This window comes from Zootoca vivipara, chromosome 6 (assembly GCF_965207765.1).
Source record: "Zootoca vivipara chromosome 6, rZooViv2.hap1.1, whole genome shotgun sequence".
NCBI lineage: Eukaryota > Metazoa > Chordata > Lepidosauria > Squamata > Lacertidae > Zootoca > Zootoca vivipara.
In genome coordinates, this window is record NC_142589.1 from 40,290,757 (window position 1) to 40,317,969 (window position 27,213).

General features: G+C 45.1%; 1 protein-coding gene across 6 annotated transcripts in view; it reads left to right on the top strand.

The window, feature by feature from the left end:
- RIPOR1 (RHO family interacting cell polarization regulator 1) overlaps window positions 1-27,213 on the top strand; it is a 103,429-nt gene that overhangs the window by 9,233 nt on the left and 66,983 nt on the right. For 2 of the 6 annotated variants that reach the window (XM_088671020.1, XM_035119713.3), the window contains exons 1-2: window positions 6,075-6,364; window positions 6,694-6,914. The exons of 2 other annotated variants lie outside the window; for them this stretch is intronic. The gene's annotated coding sequence lies outside the window, so the exon portion shown is untranslated. Of the gene's footprint in view, window positions 1-6,040; window positions 6,365-6,693; window positions 6,915-27,213 lie in introns of those variants that run through there. 2 more of the 6 variants (XM_088671018.1, XM_035119710.3) reach the window with 1 other exon arrangement.

Here is a 27,213-nt window from a genome sequence, read left to right on the forward strand (position 1 = left end):
CAGTGATGTATGGAAGTGAAAGCTGGACCATAAAGAAGGCTCATCGCTGAAGAATTGATGCTTTTGAATTATGGTGCAGGAGGAGACTCTTGAGAGTCCCATGGACTGCAAGAAGATCAAACCTATCCATTCTTAAGGAAATCAGCTCTGAGTGCTCACTGGAAGGACAGATCCTGAAGCTGAGGCTCCAATACTTTGGCCACCTCATGAGAAGAGAAGACTCCCTGGAAAAGACCCTGATGTTGGGAAAGATCGAGGGCACCAGGAGAAGGGGACGACAGAGGACGAGATGGTTGGACAGTGTTCTCGAAGCTACTAAAATGTGTTTAACCAAACTACGGGAGGCAGTGGAAGACAGGAGTGTCTGGCGTGCTCTGGTCCATGGGGTCACGAAGAGTCGAAGACGACTAAACAACAACAACAAACTATTTCTAAATTTCCATCTATGAATTAGCAAATGTACCTCTTATGCAAATCTCTGTCCTCTTCTGTAGTCTTCTTTTGGTGATTCTTCTTTAGTATTGCATAATTTCCCATTCTAGTTTTTGCCCATCACCTCAATTCCTGTCCCTGTTGCTCAGTCTCATTCCTCTTGGCTGTGCTTCCTTCTATTACAGGAAGCTGCCCATCTGTCCAGCTGTTATCCAGCTTTCATAAATCTCATATGTTTTCTCTTCTACGATATTGCTCATGCCAAAAGCTGCTGGGCACCAAAATGTGTTGGGTTTTGTCTCCTGGAAGCTGCCTGGCCTAGCATATAATGCATTCCACACGTAGTTAGTTCATCCCAGCTGGGCTCTGAAGTGCACCAGGTGATATGAGCCAAAGAAGGCCTGTGTTTCTGCCTCCTCCCTGCCAGTATTTCAGCAGTACTTGGACCAAACCACATTAGCTTGCATACTTCATGTTTTTGCAAGGTTTTGTTTTGTTGAGTGGAGCTCTGGACTTCTGCCCCAAAGTCCTGCCCTGATGGCACCACTGACATGCACCACACCCGAAGCACAAGGCTGAACTTCTGAATACACAAAGTGATATACTCGCTGGCTAATGAACTGCTGGCAGAGCCAGTGGGCCCACCTGTTTCTGTCACAGCGGGGAGATAGTGAGAGAGAGCAACTACTATGGCCAGCAAAAGGGCTGAGGAGATAGGCCTGTGAGTGTGTCTCTGAATGTTCAGTGATGCATAGTCTTCTTTCTAGATAAATTGGTCTTGTGTTGTTCTAGCATGACTTCCTGACAGAGTCTTGTTTATTGATGGAACATTTCTCTGCACAGTGTCCTTGCTCCTTCTGAAGCTCCCTGCCTTAGGGAACAGCTGCAATCCCAATGCTTCAGCTGCCAAGTGCTTATAACGGAGTTCAAAGAAGAGACATTGCTGGAGGAATAACCTAGCTAGCCAACACATGCAATACAGGCAACCTCCTGAACCACTCATTCACCGAAATGGGCATGTTTCTCTCTACTTCTTCTGAATATTATCACTATTATAAACACTCCGTAGATCTGGAGGGGCAGCTGGTTGGATCTATGACTACAGTAACTGCAGTGAAGTTCTCATGTCCACAATGCAATGTTAAGGTTTGACAGATCTCTGGAATTCTAAAGCCCGAGGTTTAGGTAGCCATGTGTTCCAACTTCAAAGAGAGCAGTCCTTGGTTTGAAGGGCTGATTAGTCCAAGTCCACTGCAAAGAAAATCCTGGACAACAGAGGCCTTGAAACTGCCCATTAACAACACATGGACAACACACTAAGCAGACATACACATCTCCTGATCAGTAGAATAATAGAATTACAGAATCGTAGAGTTGGAAGGGACCCAAGGCTCATCTAGCCCAACCCCCTCCAATGCAGCAATCTCAGCTAAAGCATCCATGACAGATGGCCAGTCTTCCTTCCTATGGTGAGATGTATTTATTTTAGTAATTATTTCTAAATTTGCAATAATACATGTAAACCAGCACATGTAAATCCAGGCAGTCTTTTGTCTTTTTTAAAAAAAAGTTTTTATGGATAAGTAGCCATTCTACCTGACACATGGGATAGCATTTAGTGGTGTCATGGGGTAGATACCTGAGATGCCATGGGCCAGTCAACTATTTAAAAAGAAAAAAATCTGATGCTTAGGCAGAACCTAGGAATGTGGTCCAGCAGTAACAGGGCAGAGCTTGAGAAGACAGGAAACTTGAGAAACTCGGATGAGGGAAGACAACATTGTAGTAATCCTACCATAATTGTTGGTATTGTCTTCAGTGCAATGTGGCAAGGTATAGTAGCAAAGAAAATTGTCTATGATGTGCAAAGTATGTTTCCTCTTTTACCAAGGAAGTTCAAGCTGCCAATTTAAGGCTGAGTGAGACTTCCAAGGGTTGGTAACATGCACAGTTTGGGGCTTGATTCTTCTTCTTGCAACTAAAGCCGCGTGCACACAATACATGCTTTTAACACATTAGTTTCTCCAAAGCATCCTGGGAACTGTTGTTTAAGGGTGTTGTGAGGGGTAAACTACAGTTCCCATGATGTTTTGGGGAAAATGTGCTTTAAATATAGTTTGTATGCGGCCTACACCTTGAACACACGATACAGCTAGGTCATGCATTTTTGACAGTATCTTAGATTCAGTAGATTTCAGAGAGATCCTCTAAAGAAAGTGCACTCAAGAAACCTAGCCTCTCCACTCCAAAGAACAATCTGGGTATACTTGAGGGGAAATGCTCTGGAACTGCATTGACCTCACTTGCAGATAAGTTGGAAAGAATATGAGTTAATCTCTTAAGACATCTACCATGTTTGCCTCTTGCTGAAATTTTATCAACAAACACAGGTGGTCTTGCAAGATCTTGCAATTATGTCTGGGAACTGATGAATGTTACAACCCAGTCCTAGCCCCCCCCCCCCAAATGAATCAGTCCCACTAATTTCAAATACACAGTTAGACAGGCATGGTAGTATTTGCATTATACGGTATGTATAGTCATCTATCTAGTATTCTAATTGAACTGAATGCAATGTGCCCATGTGTTGTATTTAAGTTAAATTGGTATCTAAACTATGTTGATGGAAACACTGAGAGTGAGAAGAATCAGCCTTGATAGGTTTTGATAGAGTATCATGAATTACACAATAATTATGAGAAATTATGAAATGTAGCATTTTGCAGTGAGTTTTATATTTTTCCTCCTTGGAAGCTTATTTAATAGATGTATAAATCTCTTGTCTCCTGGATGCTTACTGAGCATTAAAATGACCACAGAGAGCAAGAAAGCTAACATGACTCATCCTATTGCAGGAATGGGGATTATAAAGGAGCTGGAGGATACAAAGGGGACACAACAAGAGCAGCGTGTGTTTGACAGTGTGGGCAGAAAGAGTCCTCCCTGCTGAAAGAATGTCTGCTTTCCGGGAGGAGTAACAGCCAGCTAGCCTACAGCCTGCATGAAAACAAAACTAAGCACAAAAAGAGGCTAGCAACTAGTATTGACTGACTGACTGTGTTAAGAAAGTAAGAGTCCTGCAAGATCAGACTAAAGTCCAGCAATCAGTTCCCAAACACAATAATGTGAGTAGAAGAGCCCTCTTCTGCTGGATCCCAGTGACTGGTACCAAGAGTAGTACTGTGTCTGATACTGGAAAAATGTACGGTCGTCATGATTAGCAGCAATTCCTTTCAACCACTGTGCTTGCATGCTTGCTTATTTACTACTGCAAAATGTGATGATTGCCACCAGTTTAGATGACTTTTTAAAAAAGAATTAGACAAATTCAGAAGTACAGCTCCTAATACACTTAATAGTGGGGGGGGGGGAATCACACCTGTCAACCAATGCACCTATTTTGTTTCAGATAGTACATGGGTAGACAAATCTAAGAAGCCTGGGACAAAAATTGTCACGGCTCTTGTTTTTGCAGTGCCTATTGGAAGTCTACAATTAATACCTGTGTTCCTCTGCACATGTGATTCCTGGCAACTGGTATCCAGAAGCATACTGCCTCCGAATGTGGCAAGCGTGGTCCCACCATAGATTTATATAATGGCATTTTGATATTGGCAGTTTTATTGTTCATCCTTTCCACCTCTCTCAGCTGCCCTTTGAGGGATCATCTTCTTTGTTTGCTGTGACTTGCAATGAGTTAATATGGGAAAGCACATGTGGGTGTAGACCGGGGTGGCCTTTCTTGGGTTCTCAGCCCACTCCAAAGAAAGACCATATTCTTGATCTATATAGCCAGGGCATGAGTTTCATAGGAATTATCAACTCAAGATGCTCACAATGTCTCTCTTTGTGCTCCAGCGCTGTAGCAACGTGCTTTGCAGCTTGGCTCAAATGCTGGACATCTGCCGTCAATCAAAATGAAATACTGACACCATAACCAGCTAATCAAGCCAAGCTCCTACTGGGCTGTTGTCCAATGGGAGCAGCTCCTCCCCCCCCCCTCAATGTGTGGGAGATCTGCTGGTTGGAGGAGGGTGGAAGCATGGAAACTGCAGCAGCAAAGAGCTGCAAGAACAACAAAGCCCAAACCCTTGGAGACTTGTTCTGTAAATAGAAACGTGTAGCAAGGATGAGAGAGGTGTGTATTTATCCCTCATAGGGGAAAACCCATGACAAGCAGGAGCCTGTGTGAAGCTCTGGCCCTCAAAGGTGCCACAGCTTTCCAGGCTTGGCAGGGCACAGGGATTGCAAGGCAATTATATTCCGGATGTGAACATTAAAAAGTTTGCCAGCTGTAAGGGGGTCTTCTGTGCCTGAATTAAATGGAGGGAGTAGGGGCCAAATCTCAGTCCTGACCTTGGTTGGCAACATTTTTGACATACTGCATGTTGCAGGTTTTTTCCATATGAAGCGTCTTGAGCAGGGGTCGGCAAGGTTTCCCTCGCCTGGGCTGGTTCACTCCAGCGGAAATCCCTCTGTGGGCCGGATCGCGTGCGTGCGTCCACGATTTTCAGCACTGCAGAAGTGAGTCCCCGTGCCGTGCTGCACATGGGGACTCACCAAGCGGACGGCTCGGTTTTCAGCACTGCAGAAGTGAGTCCCCGTGCCGTGCTGCACATGGGGACTCACCAAGCGGACGGCTCGGTTCAGGGGCAGCTCGTGGGCTGGTTAAACAACCCCCGTAGGCTGATTGTGGCCCATGGGCCTTAGGTTGCCGACCCCTGGGCTTGAGCATTTGTATGATTGCTATGCTTAAAAATATATTGTCCATCAATAATTACATAATAACATATCAGTTCTCAAATATATTGGAAAAGCTGTCATGCTGAGGATGTCACTCCAGAAATCAGGGCTAAAACTAATGGGTAGAAATTGCAGGGAAGCAGATTTAAGCTAAACGTTAGGGAGAAACTTAAGAGGAGGCCTATAAGCTTCCTGGCAGTACAAGGGATTGCTTCAAGAAGTGGTGGGCTCTGCTACGCTGGTGGCATTTAAGCGGAAGCTGGGTGGCCTACCGTCAAAGGTGTTGTAGTTGCATCTTGCATTGCAGCTCCTGCACTGAGCAGGGGTGGAGTATGTGGCCTCACTGGTCCCTTCCAAGGGTCCTGAGCCGAATATTTTATGGCAGTATTTCCGCAATGGACCTCAAAGCTACTCGCAGTCAACAAAATGCAGAGGAAAAACAATACAAAGCTGATCAACCGGTGAACTTACAATTAAAATATGACAACAGAAGGAGACGTCACCGCGGTGGCTCCATCAGCTCTTTTTCTTAGGATAGCAAAACAAATGGATGCTTTGACGCGTTAGCTCTAAAGGCGTACGTCTGTGTGCACGTGTGAATGTTGCTGATGCGAGCAGGCAGAATTCTAGCAATTCTAGCAAAGGAGAAGAAATGAGCTTTATATATTCAAATAGCGAAAGCACTTATATGATGAGCCTTGTGCAGATGTTATGCCTGCACGGGGTGGGGGTGGGGGGGTGGGGGGAGGGAAATGTTCACTTCCGCTGCCCCCCCCCCCGCGCTAAAACGCTCGACATAACTTTTGGAAGCGTTAACCCCAACAGGCACGTCCCCGCCCCCTACGGGCGTAACGTCTGGAAGGATGATTGATGACTGTAAGGGGAAGTGCTGGTCGGGTGGCTCCGGCGCCGCCGAGTTCCCCGCTCGGCGTTATAGCGAGGGGAAACGCCGCCCTCCAAGCGAAGTTCTCTCTCCTCCTCCTCCTCCTCCTCTTGTTCCTCCCGCTTTCCCGGTGGGAGACGCTGCGCCCCGCCTCCCCGCGCTCGGCCCGTCGCTTCGTCCCGCGCCGGCTCCTCCTCCCCGTCTTGTTGCCGTGCGCCTCGGGTGGGTGGCTGGCCAGGCAAGCTGCGGAGCGGCGTCCGGATACGGACGGGGCGGATGACCGACGGGGACTCAACTAGCAGCCATGTAAGTGCAAGGCGCTGGGGGAGGGCGCGCTGGCGGCGAACGGCTTACCCCCCCCCCCTTTTCTGCTAAAGGTTGGCTTTTTGAGACAGTCTTGGGCGCATGGGGCACCCTGAGGAAAAGTGGGCGAGACGGGGTCCCTGCTGCTTCCTCCTCCTCACCCTTTTCCTACATGGTTTGAGAAGGTGTAGGGGTTGGGGACGCTCCGTCGTCCTTTGCTGGGGAAAATATAAGATCCTCCACCCCTGAATCTTTCCCCCCTTTTCTTGATAAGTTGTCCCTACATGGAGAAAGGCTGGAGCTCTCTTTACCTCTCACTTTTCTTCCGCTAGACTCGGAGATATTTCGGGATGGTGTGCCTGCTGTGTATGCTTTGAGATCTGTCCCCCAACTCACTTTCTGGGCTCCCCATGGGAGTAAAACAAACGGGGGATCTTTCCAGGGCCCAAGGAGGCATCAGCATGAAGGGACTTTGGGGCAACTGTTCAGCCCCATAAAGGCAGAAGTACTGGTTTGCCACATTTTGGAGGATGTGAAGCTCTGCGTAATGTCTGTAAGTTGTCCCCCTTTGTGAGACTATAAAGGCCTGAGGCTAATATTCCCAAAGTGCATCCCAGACTCTTCCCCCTCTGAACCCTCTTTTCATCAGACCCCCTTGATGAGTAAGAATGTTATAGGCAGCTTGAGCCAGTCACTTCCTAACTTGGGAATGGCAATCGTTCAGAGACCTCTTAATCTTGAATTTCCTCCAGAATGGATGTCGCGGACACTCACAACCTTGTTTAATTTCTTATTTTTTATTTTGCTTAGTGTTAATGGAATACAGTACTATAATATGAAAACCTCTCTCTTCCTCCTACTCCCAGTATTCCCTTTCCTGGAATCTTTCAGAGCATGTGATGGTAGTGGGAGGAGAGCATGGTACAGTTTCCAGATCAGGATTTTGGACACTCATTTGAGTGCTGAGTAGGATGCATCTTGCAGCTGCAGTGGCAGCCATTGCTTCCCTGCCCCTCTACCACCTGTGAGATAGAAAAACTTTTTGCCTCTGAAGTTCAATGGAGGCAGTGCTTGATTTCCATAAGGAGAGACATCCCATAGAATCTCAGTGTGTGTATATATCTATACATGTACGTTACTGTTGAACCACTGTGAGCAGCACTCTGCCTATGATCAGGTGCTGCATGTTTTTGTTTGCATCATGTGTTGCTGGGCTAAGCCATAGGATGGCTGCAATCCTGATCCCTTTACTTGGGCATGTAAGCCCTACTGAATTCAACAGGATTTACTTCTGAGCAGACCACGGTTAGGATTGCGCTGAAAACCCTCCAATTCAGATTGATGCTGTTGTGGCGCATATAGTGTACATTCATGCATTTCCTCTTTCAGCTATGCTGAGAAGTGGAAGAAGGTGGCAGGAGACTGTGGTAGTGGCAAAATGTTCAGAGAAAGCTTGGGAGCTGTGGTTACAAAAGAAAGTGACAGGATTTGATGATCTGGGGTTGTGGCTGAGGATGGCTAGTACAGTCATACCTCGGGTTGCGAACGCTGCAAGTTGTGTGTTTTCGGGTTGCGCTCTGCGCCGAACCCAGAAGTACCGGAACGGGTTACTTCCGGGTTTCAGTGCATGCACAGAAAAGCAAAATGACATCACGCACATGCGCAGAAGCGCCAAATTGCATCACACATGTGCGCGCTGCGGGTTGCGAATGCTGCAGGTTGCGAACGTGCTTCCCACATGGATCATGTTCACAACCCAAGGGTTTCCATGCAGTTCTGGGAGAAGCGAGATGCACAGGCTTAAAGAACTTGCAAATTGCTGGAACTTGGCTCTATTTTCCCCCTTGCATTGTTTCTTCTGGTTGCTCTGCTGTGGGCAGTAGCCACGTTGGTAATACCAGGTAATCTTCATTTTCCATTTCATGGCTGAGTAGCCATTCTCTGCAAACGCTTGATTAAATTTCCAGTTCCCCAGTGCGCTGTCTGGTTGCCAGTTGGCTGTGATTTGCCTGCCGCCTGCCCGCTTCTTAGCTTGTTGCATTATTTGTGTAATTTGCAGTGTGGGTTTCACAGCCTGAACATTCTCCCGAGGAGGTTAGCAGGGTGTAATTTTCAGATGAAAGCTTTCTGCTCCCTTCCACTTGCCCTCCCAGGCCTGGAAGCTCAGGGAGTAACTTTGATACCAAGGCTGAGTCTCTGTCTCTGCTGGTGTTGGGATGCTGCAAGCAAGAGAGATCAGGTAGGAGCTGCCAAGCAGAGCCTAAAGGTGGACTTTGCCTCTGATTGTTCTTTAATGTATAATTGAGAACCTTATTTAAGAAACAGCAACAGTGACAGTTAAATGGGGAGCCCGTTTCAGAGGTTACCGTACCTTTGGAAGGGAAAACTTGGAGAGATAATTTGAAGAAACTTGCTTTGACCATCCTCTTTGGAAATATGGGGATACTGTCTTTTTCTTCCTACATATGGAGGGAAGCGGCTTGTAGGAGGGGCAGCTCTAGCTTCCTGCAATTTTCTGCTCAAAATTACCTCCATCCATACCCATTTGGGGAAAAGATGCATGGTTCTTACATATTTTTATTCCATGAGAAGAAAAGCTGCATGGCGGCGGGGGTGGGGGGAGTTTTGTGTTGGCGGGGAAGGGGAATGGTTAGTCAGCCCCTCTCCCCACAAAAAGATACTGATCCACACATCTAATTTAACTTTTTCACACTTTCAGGAGTATATTGTAGTGAAGGACAATTGTTACAGGGTGCTAATTCAAGGGGGGAAATCTGATGATGGTTTATGAGAAAGTACCATACCTTTTTATTGTCCATGTATGTTCAAATCAGTATTCATTTCCTACCAAGAAGGATTGTCAACAGAAAAGCCATATACCACAATTCACTTCTCTTTTCTTGAGAGGAAGTGGCCATTATCTCTGAGATTGGCAAAGGTGCTCCCAGAAGTGGATGCCGTGGTCCTTATGCAAACTCTTCAGAATGGTGCAACTGCTCCTACCTCTTCCTCAGTCTAATCTGGGGTACATTTTTTTTAATTGTTTTTATTTCCATTTTCTAATGCACAAAAAGCAATAATAACAACAATAAAAAGAAAGAGCAAAGAAAGGAAAAGAGAGAGAGAATATGGGGAGAGAGGAGGGGAGTGGTAATATTCCATAAACAGCATTACAGTTAGTCTAATCTCAGGTTTAACAACCCACATTAAAATTTGTTAAATTATTTTATCAAGATGTGGCCTCTAGTCCTGAACAACGCCTATAGATCATGGGAAATCTTATATGTTTATTACATTTTGATGGTGCCTTTCCTCCAAAGACCTCAGGGCTGCACATATGGTTCTTCTCTTCTGCACCCCCCCCCCCAGCCTCTGAGGTAGGCTAGGCTAAAAGAAATTGGGCCAAGGTCAGCTTCCTGACTGAGTGGGAAGTTAACCCTGCATCTCTCGGGTCTTATAGCCTGTTTATTTGGGCATATGAGCTAGAAGGGTTTATCTTGTACAGGTAACTCTCTGGGTTGGACAGAAGACCTGGCGGCTGCCTTAACTATCCCAGCAGAGTTGCTAAGTGTCTTCCTTTTGTTAGGGTAATTGGCTCATTCCTCTGAATAGCTGGCCCATAATGACTAGGAAATAGTTGGAGGGTTCTTTTGGCAAAAGAAAATACCTCCCCCTGCACCCTAGCTAAGGATGATGTAATCCAAGTATAAGTGTGGAGAGAAGACTTCAGTTTGCAAGCACTGGAAAGTCTGGGGTAACAACACCACAGTCAACTAGGAATGAATGTTTAGTAAATAGCCCCACTAAATTCATGCAAACAAAGCATTTTGAATAAACAGGTTGTCTGGAAGTGACTTTTGTCAGACTGAAAAAGGTGAGACAAAGAGCTTAGTTTGGAGTCTGTAAGCATCTTGCTTGGGGTGCTGGTTGTCTCCCTAGAGATATGATGCAAAAGTAGTGGGTTGTGACTGTTGGAGTGCTTAAGTAGTGTGCTCAACTGCATTAGTATTTGCAAATAATGCAAATGCTACAAAGCACAAATAAGCCCCCAGTGACCTTCCTGAATAAACCCTGTAACTTCTTACAGGGTAAGAAGAATAAGCGTAACAGTACCATGGTTGAAATGTTATCTTTCACTTTCAACATGGTGGCTGAGGACTTTAGGGTACCCTCCTCAATTTTAGTTGTGATGTATAGCACCACATTGGCCATCTTGATATATGTACAATGGAACCTCGGTTTGCAACCTCCTCCGTTTACGACAAACTCAGAGAGCGACCGGTCTGCGGACCCGGAAGTACTGTATTTACATCCGGGTTCCGTGCGCGTGGATGTGCAGAAGTGATCTGTGCAGCGTGCGTGTGCGCAGAAGCACTCTATCGGCGATTTTCGCACGCGCAGAAGCGTGCCTTCGGCAAGCGGCGGACTCGGGGAGCGTCATCGTAAACTGAGGTACCACTGTACTGAATTTGTTCATTTGTTGCTGACAACTTTTGACAGTTGCATCTATTTGTTGCATGTGGCTCACTAATATATAATCTGGGTTATAATTTGGAAGGACTGCTTCTGAATACGGAGGCTCTCAATTGTTTGACCATGTGGGTTTGCAGTATGTCATCTTCATGTTTCTGGCTTCAAGGCTGACCTCTGTTAAAAACTGATTAAATTGTTTTGAATGCAGACGTCAGTTTCTGCCAAGTGTCCTTCAGCTCTTGAACTCCAAATTTTGGGGATTTATAATAATAATAATAATACTGTAATAACAAAAGAATGTTTTGTCCTTTTGGGTGTGGTCTAGAGGAAGATGCCTCAGTTTTTGCATGTGCAGAATCATAGAACTGAAAAAGATCTAGTTCAATCCCTTCCTCAGTGCAGGATGCAGCTACAGCATCCATGATAGGTGGCTGTTTAGTCTCTGCTTAAATAAACCCACCACAAAGGAGAGCCCACCACCACCTGAGGAAGTCTGTCCCACTGTGGAACAGCTCTTACCATTAGGATGCTTCTCCTGATCTTTAGCTGAAATCTGCTTCCTTTCCATTTCCACCCATTGGTTTTAGCCCTTCCCTCTGGAGCAGCATCCTCCGCATAATACCTCTTCAAATATTTGCATATACCGGTAGATATAATATCTTCTCTTAATCTTCTCTACCACTGGGGAAACATACCTAGCTCTTTCAACCATTTCTTTTAGGACTTGGTTTCCAGATCCCTTGCCATCCTGATCACATAGGCTGATCACATTTCTCCGATGAAAATAGGGACGTCCCATTCCATAATGATAATTTTACTATTTGTACCCCACACATCTTACTGGGTTGCCCCAGCCATGCTTGGAAGCTTCCAACATATATAAAAGTATAATAAAACATTAAACATTAAATAAACCCTTCCCTATACAGGATTGGCTTCAGATGGCTCAGATGTTGGATAACTCCATACCCTCTAACATTTCTCCAATGGAAATAGGGACATCTTAAGGGAAAGTGGGACATTCCGGGATCAAATCAGAAACTGGGATGGTTTCTCTACAGGGCCGGCTCTACGGCCAGGCTGGGTGGCGCAGGGTGCCACGGCGCCGGCCTGCCAGAGGGGGCGCCACGCAGCCGTGCCTGCCCGCCCGCTGGCCGCTCTGCCGCGCAGCAAGCCCACCCACCCGCCCGTTGCGCAGCAGCGCCTTCAGCGCTGAGCCCGCCCGCCGCGCTGGAAAATGGGGCGGGGGGGGCGGCGGCGGAGGGATCCGTTGCACCAGGGCGCCAAAGGTGCTTAAGACGGCCCTGTCTCTGTATCAGGGACTTCCCTGGAAAATAGGGACACTTGGGAGAATCAGTGATCCTCCTCTTCCTCTGGACGTGCACCTGTTCATCAAAATGCTTCTTAAAATGTTGCACCTTGAACTGGACATAGTGCTCCCTGTGCTATATAGAAATAAGCTGATATTAACCTGCCTCATATTTCTAAGGATCTTTCTACTTGTATCTCCAAAAAGATGAAAAGGCATAGGGTTTCTGTTTTAGCACCTTATGGGATGCATTGAGGAAACAAATTTGATAAGCCTCGTGTTTCCCAATTACAGTGGGAGTTGCTTTGCCTGGGCATGATGAACCTGAACTGGCAGGGCTGACCATATTCCCAGCCTATTATCCTCCAGGTGTTCTTGGACTCCAGCTCCCATGAGCACCAGCCAATATAGCAAATGGTTAAAGATGATGAGGCCATTTTGGGGAATAATGCACTAAGTAATGCCTGGTGGCTGCCTGGAGCAGTGCTTCGTAGCAGGAGCAGTATTATTCTTGCTGCTGCAGTAGATGGAATGGCCTTTCTGTTCTCAGAGCTACTTGGCATATATATGGTGCTTCTTGGGACTGCTGTGAGAGAGATCTGATATGATGGGAAGGTGAGAACGGACTACTAGGAAAAGGGTCAAACACAGTCCTGCCACCAGCCTGAATATTCCAGTGGGCTTTTGGCCAAGTGTGAGGCCCGTTTAAATAGTTTTGACAAGGGTGCCAAAGTTAAGGCCAGCACTGTGAAATGAGTAGCACTTTATCTAGAATGGTGTTTTTCTCTCTCTGCTGTGTCCTTGTGCCATTTATATAACAGCTTTGTAAATGGCAAGAGGAATTTGGTCCTGCGGGTTGAATATTTTAGAGCAGCCTAGGAACCAGTTTGCTGTTTCCTAGATGGTGCTTGTGCTTTTGCACTTTAGATCTTAGTGAATTCTCAGCTGTGCCTGCCTTTGAGGAGTGCCCAAGGGATCCAGAGCATTTTTCAGTTTCTGGATCCTTAGGCTTGGGTCGTGTATCTCCTGTTAAAGCAGCACCAAAGGCTTGTTTTTAGTCTGAAGTTCAGATCTCAAGTTAACCTTGTTTCTCAGCAGATGCTAATGCAAGTGTGTATTCTGTACTTAACCATATCCAAATAGGTTTGTGAGACTTTATATCTGGAAGTTTTATGAGGAAGTTTTATGTGATCAAGCAAGGAAAGGGAATTCCTTTCTGTTTCATTTTCCTCAAGAAGCATGTGAGCCTCTCCATCACTGGGGCGTAGAAATTGTAGTGCTGCATATTGAGATATGGTTGATGCAGCCAGGGGTGGGAAACCTTTTCCAGACCAAGGACCATGTGTTAGTGGTGGGCAGGGCCAGATGCAAAAGTGGGTAGAACAAAGGATATGACTCTTAACTTTTGTACAGTAGGGTACATTGCAGCCACACCAAAGCCAGAAGCTTCTACAAACTCCCACCCTTCACATCTTTTTATCTTCTCTCCAGGCAAGTAAGAGGCATTATTGCAGTTCGATGACATTTCCCAGCCAGACAAAAGCAGTTGAGGAGTGCGCAGAGCAGGGCTACCCTTTGGATAAGGCGTGGCCTGGGGAAGAGTCTCAGGGGATTGTACAGTATTTAGTCCATGGGCCTGGGGTCCCCCCCCCCCGATGTAAAGCAATGTGGAGCAGAGAGAGAAGACTGGGGGACAGATTGTGGGCAGAAATCTGAGAATGAAGCTTTCACTTGGCCGCTGTTAACTTGTATTTTATTAATTCAAGTGAATGCCTTTCTGAAAGCAGAACTGGATAAGAAGCATAAGGAAATACAGAGAGCCAAGCTACAATGAGAGCAAACAGAACAGCTGAGCTGTTTTCACCAAATACACTTAAGATGGCATCATATTTACTTGTGTCATGCATATCCAATTCCCAGCTCTCTGGAGGAGAACCCAGATGCTAAGCTTCTCTTTAGTAACAACGGCAGTCTCTGGATGAAGTATGTGCACAGTTAAATTCTGGGGGAAAACAAAACCCTAGGATCAGGATAGTGCATGATTACTCTTTTTAATATTCACATTGCTGGGGGACTAACTTTAAATGATAATGCTGATGAACTAACCCTGCTCACGAGTTCAAATGTAAGTGTTATACGCTGGAGTTAATGCAACACAGTTCTATCAGGGATGCTGTAGTTCTATCCTGCACTGAGCAGGGGAGTTGATAAATGACCTCCAAAGTCTCTTCCAGCTCTACCATTTCATATTTATTCAGAAGTCAACGCTACTAAGTTCCCTGGGGCCTCATTCCCTATTCAGCTTCTACAGGATTGAGGTGGCCTCTTTAGATCTAAGATGTGTTATAGTAGAAGGACTTCTCCTGTATGCCAGGCAGTGTTATAGGCTAGTATGGAAACTGGCTGGGTCATAGGCATACTCTGTGCTCACTTTTCTCCTTGTTTCTTCCCTCAAGTGTAGGTTGTTGCACCTCTGAGGTAGGTTGCCTTTTCGTCTGGTGTTTTCACAAGCAGTAGCTGTTGCTCGACAGTCTCAATCTCCTTTTGATGTCTGGTGAGGCAGACTTTGCCCGCCTCTTGGGACCCGGCTGCTACTGCTTGGTTAGGCAAGGACTTCACACAGAAAGGGGCAATCTGTAGAAAGGTGGACCCATTGTTAACTGATTCCAATCCCAGGGAGCCTGCTTCTTTTCCCTTGTTTATTTTCTGGCTTCTCACATGTGTGGAAATGTGTTGTAAATAATTTCCGGAGAAGCTGAACCTCAGTTCTCCCCAGCATCTTTGGGAACTTTTGCAATATATACCCCCCCTTGTGTTTTGTTCCATGACATCTTTCCTAGGCCATGTGACTTCTGAGTTTGCAGTTTGGACATCTGCTGTCCAGAAGAGGCAGGAGGTTATTAAAAGCCATTTCCTGTTGATTGTATGTTTGTGTGTTCCTGTTGCATTTTATCTATCTACACAGTATAAAAACATGGTTTTCCTGTTTAGGCTGTAAATGTTATTATTCATATTTAATCTAATAGGCCTGCTTTCTCATGTTATTTGTGGGACTTGTGGGGACCCAATGGTTAATAAGAGGAGTGCCTTGAACGGCCATTTATTTACTTTTATCCATGGCCTTTACAACCTCATGATTATTCTTCCCTGTGGAGTGCTTAGGACATTCTTGGAAGTCATAAGAGGTGCTGATGGTAAGTGAATTTGGTATAGAGAGCATTAAAAGCTGGAAGCAGAGGCTGCTATGTTCTGAGCCTTTGGAGTCTGGGTCTTGCATGGATTTTCTGCCTTCCTTGGGGCAAACACTAGTTATGTGGGCTGCCTTTTCCCTATCAAAGGGAAATATGTTTTCTGCATAACAAATACAGTTTACATTGGAATTGCCCAGATTCTGTGTTGTGTATAATTTATGCAGATCAAGCACATTTGCATTTATTTAACATAACTTATTATGCTTAAGCTATGCAGGGCACTGGAGCTCAGCCCCCCAATCACCAGAAATCCTATCCTATTCTTCTGTTGCTGTTCAGTTATGGTTGTGTAATTTCATGTGGCATTTCCCATACATTTTACCCAGCCTTTCTTTGCAGTCATAAGAACTGGGTCCTTGCCTTTGCTTTAAAATGTGGAAGCTGAGATTCTCAGGGCAGTTCTTAAGCATTATGCATTTTTGACTGTCTTTAAAATATACAAACACACAGGAGCTGCCAAGGCTACAATATGAACTCAAAGTTTGGTATGAGAGGAAAGGGGTTTCTTTCCCCTTCCCCCTTTGCGCCATTTCCTACACTGAGAATACCCCCCTCCAGATGATTTTGCGCCTTGTAAGCAGGTGCATTCGCAGCTGCAAGGAGAAAGGATTAAAATCCTCTCTCCTTCCACACTGATATTCCACATGATATTTCAACCTCGGAGGCTGCATTGTGTTTAGGGGAAGGGGTGGAGAGCATTTACTTTGCATACAGGAGGTCCCAGCTTCAATCCCCAGCATCTCCAAGTAGACATGGGAAAGATTCTGTGCTGGAAATGCTGGGGAGCCTCTGGCTGCCAGTGTAGACAATACTGAGCTAAATTGTCCAATGGTCTGATTCAATAGAAGGCAGCTTTCTGCTGATAGGAAATGTGGAAACAGCCTTATACCAGGTCTTACTCCAGTACATTTACTGCATCTTCAGGGGAATTGACTAAATGACATTTGATGACCCTTCTTCCTCTATGATTCCAGGTCAGACTATTTGCCCATCTAGCCCAGTAGCATCTTTTCTAGCTGGTAACAGCTTTCCAAGGTCTTTCCCATCACCTCTTACCTCATCCTTTTAACTGGAGGTTTCAGGGGCTGATTCTTGGGACCTCCTACATGCAAAGTATGTATGACTGAAATACAATCCTGTCCCATACACATAAGTGTAGTGCCCCCCTCAGGATTTGGAATCCTGCTCTCTTCCACACTCCTGAGGAGTTGGGGAGTCTGTGTAGCTCTGCCCTCTCATGCTACATCAGCCTGTCAATAAATGTATGCCTGCAAAACCACATGTGGCTGTTGAAGCACTGGGGAAGCTCATCCACCAAAATGCTCCCTGTAAGGTCTTGATGAACGAGTTGTTGTGTCTGTGAGTGTTATGTAATTATGAAAAGCATACTGCATTTCCTATTTTGCAAATGTGGAACTGATAATGGTTGGGTTTCCTCCGTTTATGTTTGCTGCATCACCACCTGTGAAAGCCAGACCCTAGGATGCCTGTTTTGTTGATTTCAGGGGTAGATATGGACATCAAGGAGGGATGAGCAAATTGGGGTAGCCATTATCATCACCTCACAGTTTACACATTCTAGATTTGCCTCCTTGGCACTGTATGCTATGAATTGGTTAGGCCCTGTCCAGTGTCATAGTGATTTGGCTAATTTGCATTGGGCAGGCGTGGGGAATATTTGTTGCTTCAGATGTATCCAGGGCCAAGCCACTCATGAGGCAAGGTGAGGCAACTGCCTCAGCCGGCAGGATCCGCAGCGGCAGCAGACCTGTTCTCTAAGTAATAGATTGCCTGCCACTGCTGCAGTAGGAGCAGCAACTGTGGTACGCTCCTTGGAGGCCAGATCTGCCCCCCCTGCTACCTCTACAGTGACCTTTTGGGCAACAGGAGGCACTGCTTATCTCCCCCCCCCCCCGTTTGAGTAGATATTTATTTTTTTTCCCCTTGGTCCTGACGTAGATCTACATTCACCCCTTCTTTCCTGGCCATGGGAGGATGGGACACCATTTTGTGGTTCACTTCAGGTGCCGAAATATATTGAACCAGTCCTGGATATTGCTGAACTACAACTCTCATCATCCTTGGCCATTGGCTATGCTTGCTGGGCTGAAGGGAGTTGTAGTCCTCAACATCAGTCCAGTGTGGTGGAGTCTCCTTCTTTGGAGGTCTTTAAGCAGAGGCTTGACAGCCATATGTCAAGAATGCTTTGATGGTGTTTCCTGCTTGGCAGGGGGTTGGACTGGATGGCCCTTGTGGTCTCTTCCAACTCTGACTCTATGATTCTATCTGGTGGGCTAAAGATTCTTCACAACTGGCATAGGGTAATTTATATTGGGGGAAATTTTCAGGTGTCCTCAAGAATTATCGAACTTAGAATGTTTATTTTATATTTATTGTATATTTAGTAAACAAAGCTGAATACTTTTGAAACTGCCAAGCTTGCATATTTATTTTCAGTTGGCATTCGGTCATCATTGCTAATGAGAGTGTGAAATCTCCTATGGTAAATTTGCACGTTTCAAAAGGACTTGAAGCATTTTGGTGCCAAACTTCTCTCAGCTTATCTGTTTGATGCCATCTGCCTCTCCTCCCACGAAAATGATGTGGAGGAGGATGCCTTCTCAGCTCTGCACATGTAACGCCTTTGCTCTTTTGTACTGTAACTTGCATGCGTGACGTGGGTATTCCACCCACCTACCCTGTTCATGTTGGGGTAGGAGTGTAAAACCTGATGCCCTCCAGATACTGTTGGATTTTGCTCCCATAAGCCCAGCCAACATGGTCAGTAGTCAGGAAAGATGGCAGTTGTGGTTCAGCGACACCTGTAGGGCTCCCCCACCCCTATAGGGGGATCAAGAGAGAAGCAATTACTCTGGCAACCCTTTTGCTCCTTGTAGCCTGGCCTGGGCCCTTTTCTGCGTGCTGATTGTTGTGGAATTTTGTCTCTCAGCCCTTCCTTTGGAATGCCGGGAGAATCTCATTCATTGTGAAGCCCACATAGCTCACCAAGTGTTTTTCGTGGTGGGAGGTGTTCCCTGCAGGGCTAGTGAAGGCATGGAGGAGGACGACTACAATGTGGAAGGTCAGGGTAGGCGTGGGGCTAAGATTATTCTTGGCTCTTAGCATGCTGAGGCAGCAGCAAACTTGTTTAGACATTATACCTTCTGAAAACTGTTCTCCAGGCCAGAGACAGCTGTTGGGATAAAAGCAGCTTTACAGCATGGGGAGGGGTTGGGAGGAGGAGAGAAGAAGTCAAAGGAAGAAAAGATGAAGATCCACAGAGGAAAAAGTTGTGTGGCCCTGCATTACACGGAAAGTTTCTGTCCTTAGCAGTGATGTGGACTTTCCAGAAAAATTTGACCTGGAAAATTTTCTTATGCAAATTAGCCTAAATTTGCATGGGGTAATTTTGAGTTTGCATCAGGAAATTTTCTGATGTCTCAGAAGAGAGTGATCTAATTTAGAGTGTTTATTTTTCTTTGGTATCATAAACAAAGTGAAAAACTTAAGCTGCCAGGCTAAACTCTATTTGTAGTTGGTGCCCATCCACTGTTACTAATGAACGTAGAAAACCGAAAGCTTTCTAAGGAAAAAACAGAACTCTGGGAAATTCACCACCCTGAATTACTGCTTTTTGGTTGTGATCCTGCAGTCCAGGAATGAATTTTTGTACCCTGAGACATTTTTCCACCCCACCTAAAGCAAGGGAAGACCATCCTTTCCCGTCAGATTCTTTCATCTTTTAAAAAAACAAGCATGGCAACTGTGTCCATATCTAAACCATCAATTCAAAAATTGACTGGCATAATAGGGCATGTGAATGTTCCTAGAGCATATAGGAGGAACAGACCTCAGAGTGTGCAGAATGGGCACAACCTTTGACCTGCCTAGGAAGGCTTTGCTGCTTTATTGTCTGTTTCACTTTTAACCTCTCCTGGTTGCAAACATAAGCAGGTTTTTGTGCTCCAGCAAGTGATATTTATGCCGCCATCACAGCTAATAACCATTCATAGCCTTGCCCTCCATTAATTTGTCCGATGCTGTTTTAAAGTGGCCCCATTTGGTGCCTATTTTTCATTTATCTTCCTTTAAAAAACCAATTTATATCTCACCCTTCCTTCTGAAGGAGCACAGGGGGGCAAACATATCAATAATATAAATAGCCAAAAATAGTTTTGTTTTTGTTTTTGTTTTGTTTTTAAAAAAACCTTCTAAAAATAAAAGATTCTCTCAACCAGTGATGTCAGGGTTTCTAAGAACAGTGGCTTTTCAGCCTGGGTAAACAGGAATGTTTTTAAGTTTCTTCTGAAAGTCAACAATGAGGGAGACCGGCACAGCTTACCAGGGAGAGTGCTCTAAGATAGGAAATTGCCACTGTTAAGGCCATGTCATGGGTAAATGCTGATAGCCCAGTTGTGGCACCTCACCTGCCTGTTGTAGGGTACAATACTGATGGTTGATACTGAGGAAGATGCTTGGTTATTGAGAAATATTGACGAAGGCACTGCTGCTAAATTTTTCATGCTTATGGGGAATGTGCTGCCATAACGGGTATAACAGAGGTTTGTGCAAAGGCCTCATTGCTTAGCATGGGACTCCGTTTTTCCTTTGATGTTTCTGCCATCTTATCCCTAAGCCAGGCTGGACAGCATCACTCATTGGCGTAGTGTCTGGTGTAGTTACCATTAAACTCCCTTGCGCACACCACCACCACCTAACACAACAATGGAAAATGCAGCTGCTCTGACAAACCCGCTCCCTGTTCTCCCTCTGCCCTCAAATCTTTGGGTGCTTGTTGCATGTGATTGCTTTGGAGTGTCCTGGCTACCTTCTTCCCTAGGCTCACTTTAATGTGGATGGTTGGTTTGAAAGGGTTCCAGGAAGCTTAGAACAGCCTGTGCTCTCTGCCTGTGACAGCCTGTGACAGAGAGGCCTCAGCAGAGTTAATGTTTATCCAGTGAGAGTGACTGCTGCTCTGAGATTTGGGCCTCCAGGTCAGCTGAGACCAGACATTTCCCATCTGCACAGAGGATGGCAGCTAATGCAGGTACAACACCTCTGCAAGTCCAGTGCTGACCATGGATTGGCAGGCGACTTATGCAAGAAATGCACACTAGAACATTTCTCGCTCCCCCCACCCCTGTCTCCCATTGAGCACAAGCTGCTCGCTGACCTGTACATACACCCTTTCCTACAAAGTTTCTCCTCTTGTCAATTCTGGAATAGTTCCTCACATCTGATAGGAATGTAGAAAGCTGAGTCATTCTATTGGTCCATCTAGCTCAGTATTGTCCACACTGTCTGTCAGCACCTCTCCAGGGGTTCAGAAAAGAGTCCCCCAGCCCTATCTGGAAATGCCAGGGATTGAACCTGGAACCGTTTGAATGCCATGCATGTGCTCTGCCACTGAGCTACAGTCCTTTCCCCTGATCAGAGAAGGTGTGCCCTTTCTGCCCTTTCTTAACTTCCACATTTACATAGGCCCAGTTGTCAAGCTTGTTTTTAAAAGGTGAGAGAAGGATGGTCTTGTTGAGTGGGGGCCTTACCTTGAGCCAGCAGTGCAATAGTAAGTAGGACTCTTAGCCTTTCAGAATCCCATGCTCAGACAGTAGTTGCCTTATCATAGGAATCTCCAACTACTATTAGAGAAGAGGAAGAATCTAGCCCCACCCCTTATTTGGAATCAAGTACACTGTGCTTTGAAAAGGGCTTTAGTGGAACTTGTGAAGTCTGTGTGATTGGCTCCCTTGCAGCCTTCATGTCACTTTTCTTTAACTCTGCTTCAAGAAGTACAATGTACTTTGAGGTGTTCTTTAGAACTATAAGCTTCTGGAACTAAGGTGGTTTAATAGTGGAATACCTGCCTAAGCTCCTGGGTTCAATTCCTTGCATTTCCAGTAAAATGGTAGCAGGCCTAGAAAATACCAGGCCAGATCAGTATTGTCTTCTCTGGGTAGCATCTGCTCTCCAGAGTTTCAGGCAGAGAAACTTTCCCACCACCTGCTGCTTGAGATCCTTTTATGGGGGTGCCAGGGATTGAAGCAGAGAGCTTCTGCATGCAAACCAAGTAAGCTAAAACCTGAGAGAGAGAAAGAAAATGAAGCTGCTGAGTTAGACTGTCGGGCCATCTAGCTCAGTTTTGTCCACATTGCAGCATTTCCCCAGCAGCAACTTATCTCCTGAGTTTCATAACGGAGTCTGTCAGCCTGATCTGGAGATGCCGGGGGTTTAACCGGGAACCTTCTGCATGCAAAGCCAATGCGTTTCCCCATCTTAGTGGAAGAGTATCTGCTTTGCATGCCTATTGTCACATCTTCGATCTCTGGCATCTCCAGGCAGAGCTTGGGAATGTCCATTGTCTGAAACCCTGGGGAGCCACTGCTGCCCAGTGCGGAAAATACTGAGCTAGATGAACCAATGGTCTGATTTGGTAAAAGCTCCCTATGTTCCCATGGAAAACTGCTACTGTTCAGAGTGCTGTAGATGTTACTGGGCTGGAATGGTCAGTGATCCAACTCCGTACAAGGTGGCTGTGTACTTTATGTATTCCATAACCACTCAAAGCTTTCCTCTTCTCAAAACATTACTCTTTGGGGTTGACAGTGGTGCTGGACCTTGGAGGCCAAGTATGTGTTGTGCTGATTTCCTGAAGTACTGAATTTGGTTTTCTTACTAGAGAATTGTAGTTTTGTTGGCAGATAATTTTCTATGCTTCAGTGCATAGGATGTCTTAAAAGTGTGAGCGACTGGGTCTTGTAAAAACCTGAATGTGAATCTTCACTTTATAATAATCTTTCTGTTTGAATGTGCTGTTTCAGTTCAACACTTGTGTAAACACATTTCACAAATTCTATTAATTCTGGCTGCTTTACAGAACTGTACAATTAGGAAAAGCATGCATTTGCATAATTTAGTCTTTTAATTTGCATCATATGGCCTTTACTTATAAATATCTAGGCTGCTCAAGGTTAAGCTAACTATAGCTTTGTCGAAGTAGGATCTTTATACAAGGTGAGCTGACACAGCATCCAGCAGCTCACAACTTTTTCCTAGTTGAAATTTTGCCTGTCTTGGTGAGAGTAAAAGAATATTTGCAGACTCTTACCTGCCTAAAGTTAATGGTGGCAGAAAGGTGTTCTTTACATGTCTGAGGAACACTGGAAGCTCCCTTATACGAGGTTAAGTTATTTGTCCATTTCATCCAGTATTCTGCTCTAGCCAGTTTAGGAAGGGCCATAACTGAGTGGTCAAGCCTTGCATGCAGAAGTTTCAGGTTTAATCCTCCTCAGCAGCTTCAGGTAGGGCTGGGAGAGACCTGTCTGAAACCCAAGAGAGATGCTGCCCATCAGTGTTGACAGTACTGAATCAATGATGGGTACCAATGATGAGACTCAGTAGAAGGCAGCTTCCTTATATTGTACAGTACTCTAACTGGCAACAGTTCTCCAGGGTCTCCAACAGAGGTCTTTCCCCACCCCCTGCAACCTGATCCTTTTAACTGGTGATGCCAGGAATCACTGGATCGGCAACTTGCAAAGCAGGTGCTATGCTACTCAGCTGCTCTCTCTCTCCCCCTCTGCCCCCAATTTGTTGTCATGTGGGAAAAGATGATTAAGCCACACCTTAGCAAAAGTTGGCGTCTTCCTTTGGGTCATGTGCAGCGTTGAAGCACATTATCTCTGTTCCTAAGTCCTATAAATGTCCTCAGACTTTAAGGGGAACTGCTAATTGCACAGAAGGGAGTACATTTAGCAATGCTGTACTGATGCCCACAGACTCCAGCTGCTATAATTTATAGCGCAGGAACAGTGGGTACACCACAACCGCCTCCAGAAATATGTTCAGCAAAGAATTGGGCAGCATACTGCTCAAGCTTTACATTTAACTTTGCTTATGTTTCAGAGACAGGGAGAGATTAATGTTGTTCCTGCTCACATGAGAGGTACATTATAATAATCACATTCTGTTTCTCATTGCTCAGATTTAGTGCCTTTTTATACACTCACATATATAACTGTTATTTTTGCAAATTTATTAAAGAAAGAGAAAAGAACACAGAGGGCAGTAAGAAAAGCAAAATCGTCAGCTCACATTCACAGAACAATAAACATCAATACATCCATCCGAATATACACATACATAATGATATACGCCCTCCAAATGTCTGAGTATATACCCAAACAAAGTTGGTGTTTATAGAAAGTAGATTCAAATGTAGCAAGGGCATTAAGGCCTTCAAACAATTGCATAATATATGGTGAATATTTATCCTTCCAAGATAAATAGGAAGTGTAAGTCTCTTAGCAACCACAAGCATCCATAAAGTCTGTTTCTGTTGTACTGCTTTTAGTCTTCATGTACAAGAATATAATTTAAAAGTACATGAACACCTGCAAATATTAATGATTTCTCCAGTACAAGATTAATATGAACAGCAACTTCAAACCAAGAAGGACACACCCACATCATATGTCTCAATGAGGCATTTCCAACATTTCACCTCCAGCATCTATCTGACAGGGCCTTTTTATACAACTGCTGTGGAGTCTAGTATACCCAAAATGCAATTTTGTTGCTGACTCAATCTCAATTTTAAATCTAAAGAAACATTCTGTATATATTCTAAAGCAGGGGTCCCCAAACTACGGCCCCCGGGCCGGATGCGGCCCAATCGGCCTTCCAATCCGGCCCGCGACGACCCCCGCCGCCCGCTGCCGCCGCCCGCTCTCACGGCGCGCGGCGCAGCGGCGATCTGAAAAATCGGCAAAAAATCGCCGAAAATCCTTTGTGCGCATGCGTACGGGCCTCTCCCGACCCGGAAGAGGTCATTTCTGGTGCACTTCCGGGTCGGGGGAGGCCCATACGCATGCGCACAAGCGATTTTCGCCGATTTTTTTTCCGCCCGTGTGCGTGTGCGCATGCGCACGGGCGCGCACTCCCCCGCCCTCCGGCCCGCTGCGCGCGCACTCCCCTGCAGTCCGGCCCACCGCGCGGTCGGCGCGGCGGGCACCGGCCCGCCGCTCGGTAAGTCTGGGGACCCCTGTTCTAAAGCAAATTTCCATAGCTTAGCTTGCATGGCACACTCTAATTCATGGTTCCATTGCTCCATAAGTTTCTGATCTTCTACTTTATACATTTCAAATAAACATTTATAAACAGTAGCAACTGGTTTGGCATTTTATGATGATCCAATTATTATTTCCAGCTGTTAAGGGGCTGCTGAATACTCAAAGCTGATGGGCCATAAATAAGACACCATTTATGTTGCTTTGGAAAATTTTGAATTTCCTCATGATGTTATAAAGTGGATTTGAATTTTGTACTACTCTCCTAAGTCGCAGGTAAGGGCAAATGGAATCCTTTCAGATTTGTTTGATAATAGAGAAAGGTACAAGATTCCTTTCAATGTTCAAATATCAATGTTCCTCCATTGATATTTGATCTATGTTTTGAACTGTTGGCACGTGCAGTTAGACAGAACAGGAAGATCTATGGTTTTGTGCATGAGCAAGTGGAATTTAAATTAGGTTTGTATGCAGATGATTTGCTACTATTTGTTGGTAGACCTAAAACATCCATTTTGGAATTAATAAGATTAACTGATAAATTTAGTAGAATTTCTGGATATACGAGAAAAAGGTTAAAATATGAATTAATGCCAGTGGGCGATCACAAATTGCCTGCTTTCTATGCTAAGTGGTGGTTTTGCTGGTGCCCAAAGATTCTAATGTATTTTGCGATCTTGGTTCCAGCAGATATTTGTCAGATTATTAAATGAAATTTAAATAGGTTAAATAGCAACATCTCCATTGATTTGTAAAGATGGGCACTACTTAAATTTAGTATTCTGAATAAGGGAAATACACGTACTGCACAAATGATATATGTTTTGCTTGGTCTACACATTTCCCAAGCCTATTTTCAAAAGTATAATGAATTATTTTGGAAGTTTATTCAGGGTATTTCTCCACCTTGTATATCACTTAAAAGAATGCTGTTGCCTATATCGGAAGGGGAATTTAATTTTCCTGATATTGCTCTGTACCACATGGCATATTTATTTATGTTTATAAACAGGTGGCGAGTTTCTTTTTCTATAACTACCTCAGTTTTCAGACTTCCTCATTCCTCCCCTGCCCCCAGTTTGCATGTCTCTTCCTTCCAGATTGTGCACAGGGGAGAGAAGGGGAAGCATAAATGCTGAAAACTCTTTTGCCTTCTATGGAGTTCCCTTCTGTTCATTGGCTGAGAATGGCTATGAACAGGGTCTAGTTTTAAAGTGACTTTGCCACTACACAGCCATGCAGGAGACACTCAGAGGCTGCCTGTTGCCAAACTCAACAGAAGGGAAAGCCTGAGTTCATAACTGAAAAGTGTTTGCTTTTTACAGTTGTTCCTATTGACTCTGATCTTAGCTGGGCACCCTTGAAATGGTAGTAAAGCGTGATACTGTAGACAGAAAAGCTGGCTTTCCATAGCAATCTTCCATTCCAGAGTACATTTCATTGGAAATAGGAACCAGGCTGACTCACACTGAAGTCAGAAATTTTGTAATGTGCCATAGAAGTCTATGTGTAAACTGGTCCTTCCCTGCTGGAGCCTGCATATAGCAGTGCCCTGGAGTCATCTGGTCAACAGTTAAACTGATATCCAGAATCTCTTTCATTTGTGCTCCTTAAATTTGTAGCGTTTCCAGACTCAATAGAGGACAGGACTTCTGTGCCTTTAATTGCCCTGCTCTCTTTTGAGTCTGGAAACCTTAAAGAGAAACCAGCAGACCCTTTGTTTAATTTCCAAGCAAAGGGTCTGCTGGTTTCTCTTTATAGCAACCCTATAAATTTGCTGTGGTCTTTCCCCAGCTAGGCCCAAAGCTGTGAAGCCTGGAAATAACACTAAGGAGGCTTCCACTTGGACTTCACAATGCCCAGTTTCCAACTTCGTTGTCACTTGGTGTATGTAGTCAGCTTTGCATGTTTCACTAGGGTAAAGTTGCCTGTGTCAGCTGTAAAATTCCAAGTGAAAAGTTGGAACATTCATTTTGCTTTGTTTTGCTTTGACCTTTTTATTAATGCATGTGCACTCTCGGGAAGAAAGGAATTGAAAAAAGGAAGAAGATCAAGCCAGTACTGGCAGTTGAAAAGTGATACCGTTTACAGGGACTGTCTTTCAGAACATGTAATGGTGGAATTGAAACATACAAAGATAGTTAAAATACTGCTGATGAGCATCTTAGTGTGAAAGAGGTTGGGGAGATAGGGAGGCTGAATGTAGTTTCATGATCTTTTTGAACAGCTGATATGCAGAATTTTATTTTATTTACTGTATTTATTTTAAAAAGGGATCCATATGTGCTTTAAAAAAGTAATGATTGCAAGTGAAGCCATGCGCCAGCCACATTGCCAGCTGCCTGGCATGCCATTTCTCGTTCCAGATGTTTGCCAGTCCACACAAGTGAAAAGCTAGCCCTCTAATTGTGTTGAATTTGAAGGTCAGAAAAATTGTCCTTTATTTCTTATGATGCTGGAATATGACATTTTGGCAGCCATTTTGTCTGGACTTTTTCATAATGACACAATTCCGGGGGGAGGGGGGAGGTAGTGCAGAAGCACCTTGAGGCACAGGGGAGTCTCAGGCACTGCTTGGCAGAGAAGAGGGGGGAGAGAATGGACAGGTCACAGTGACTCATGGCATAACTGGGAAGGAGGTATTGGACCTTAGCCATGCTGCTTCCCTGGTCTCCTCTAGGATGCTCCAGAGTGTTGTTGCTCTTAGTCGTGCAAGAGGATGAGCCAATGGATTACTCAGATTGGGGGCTGGGG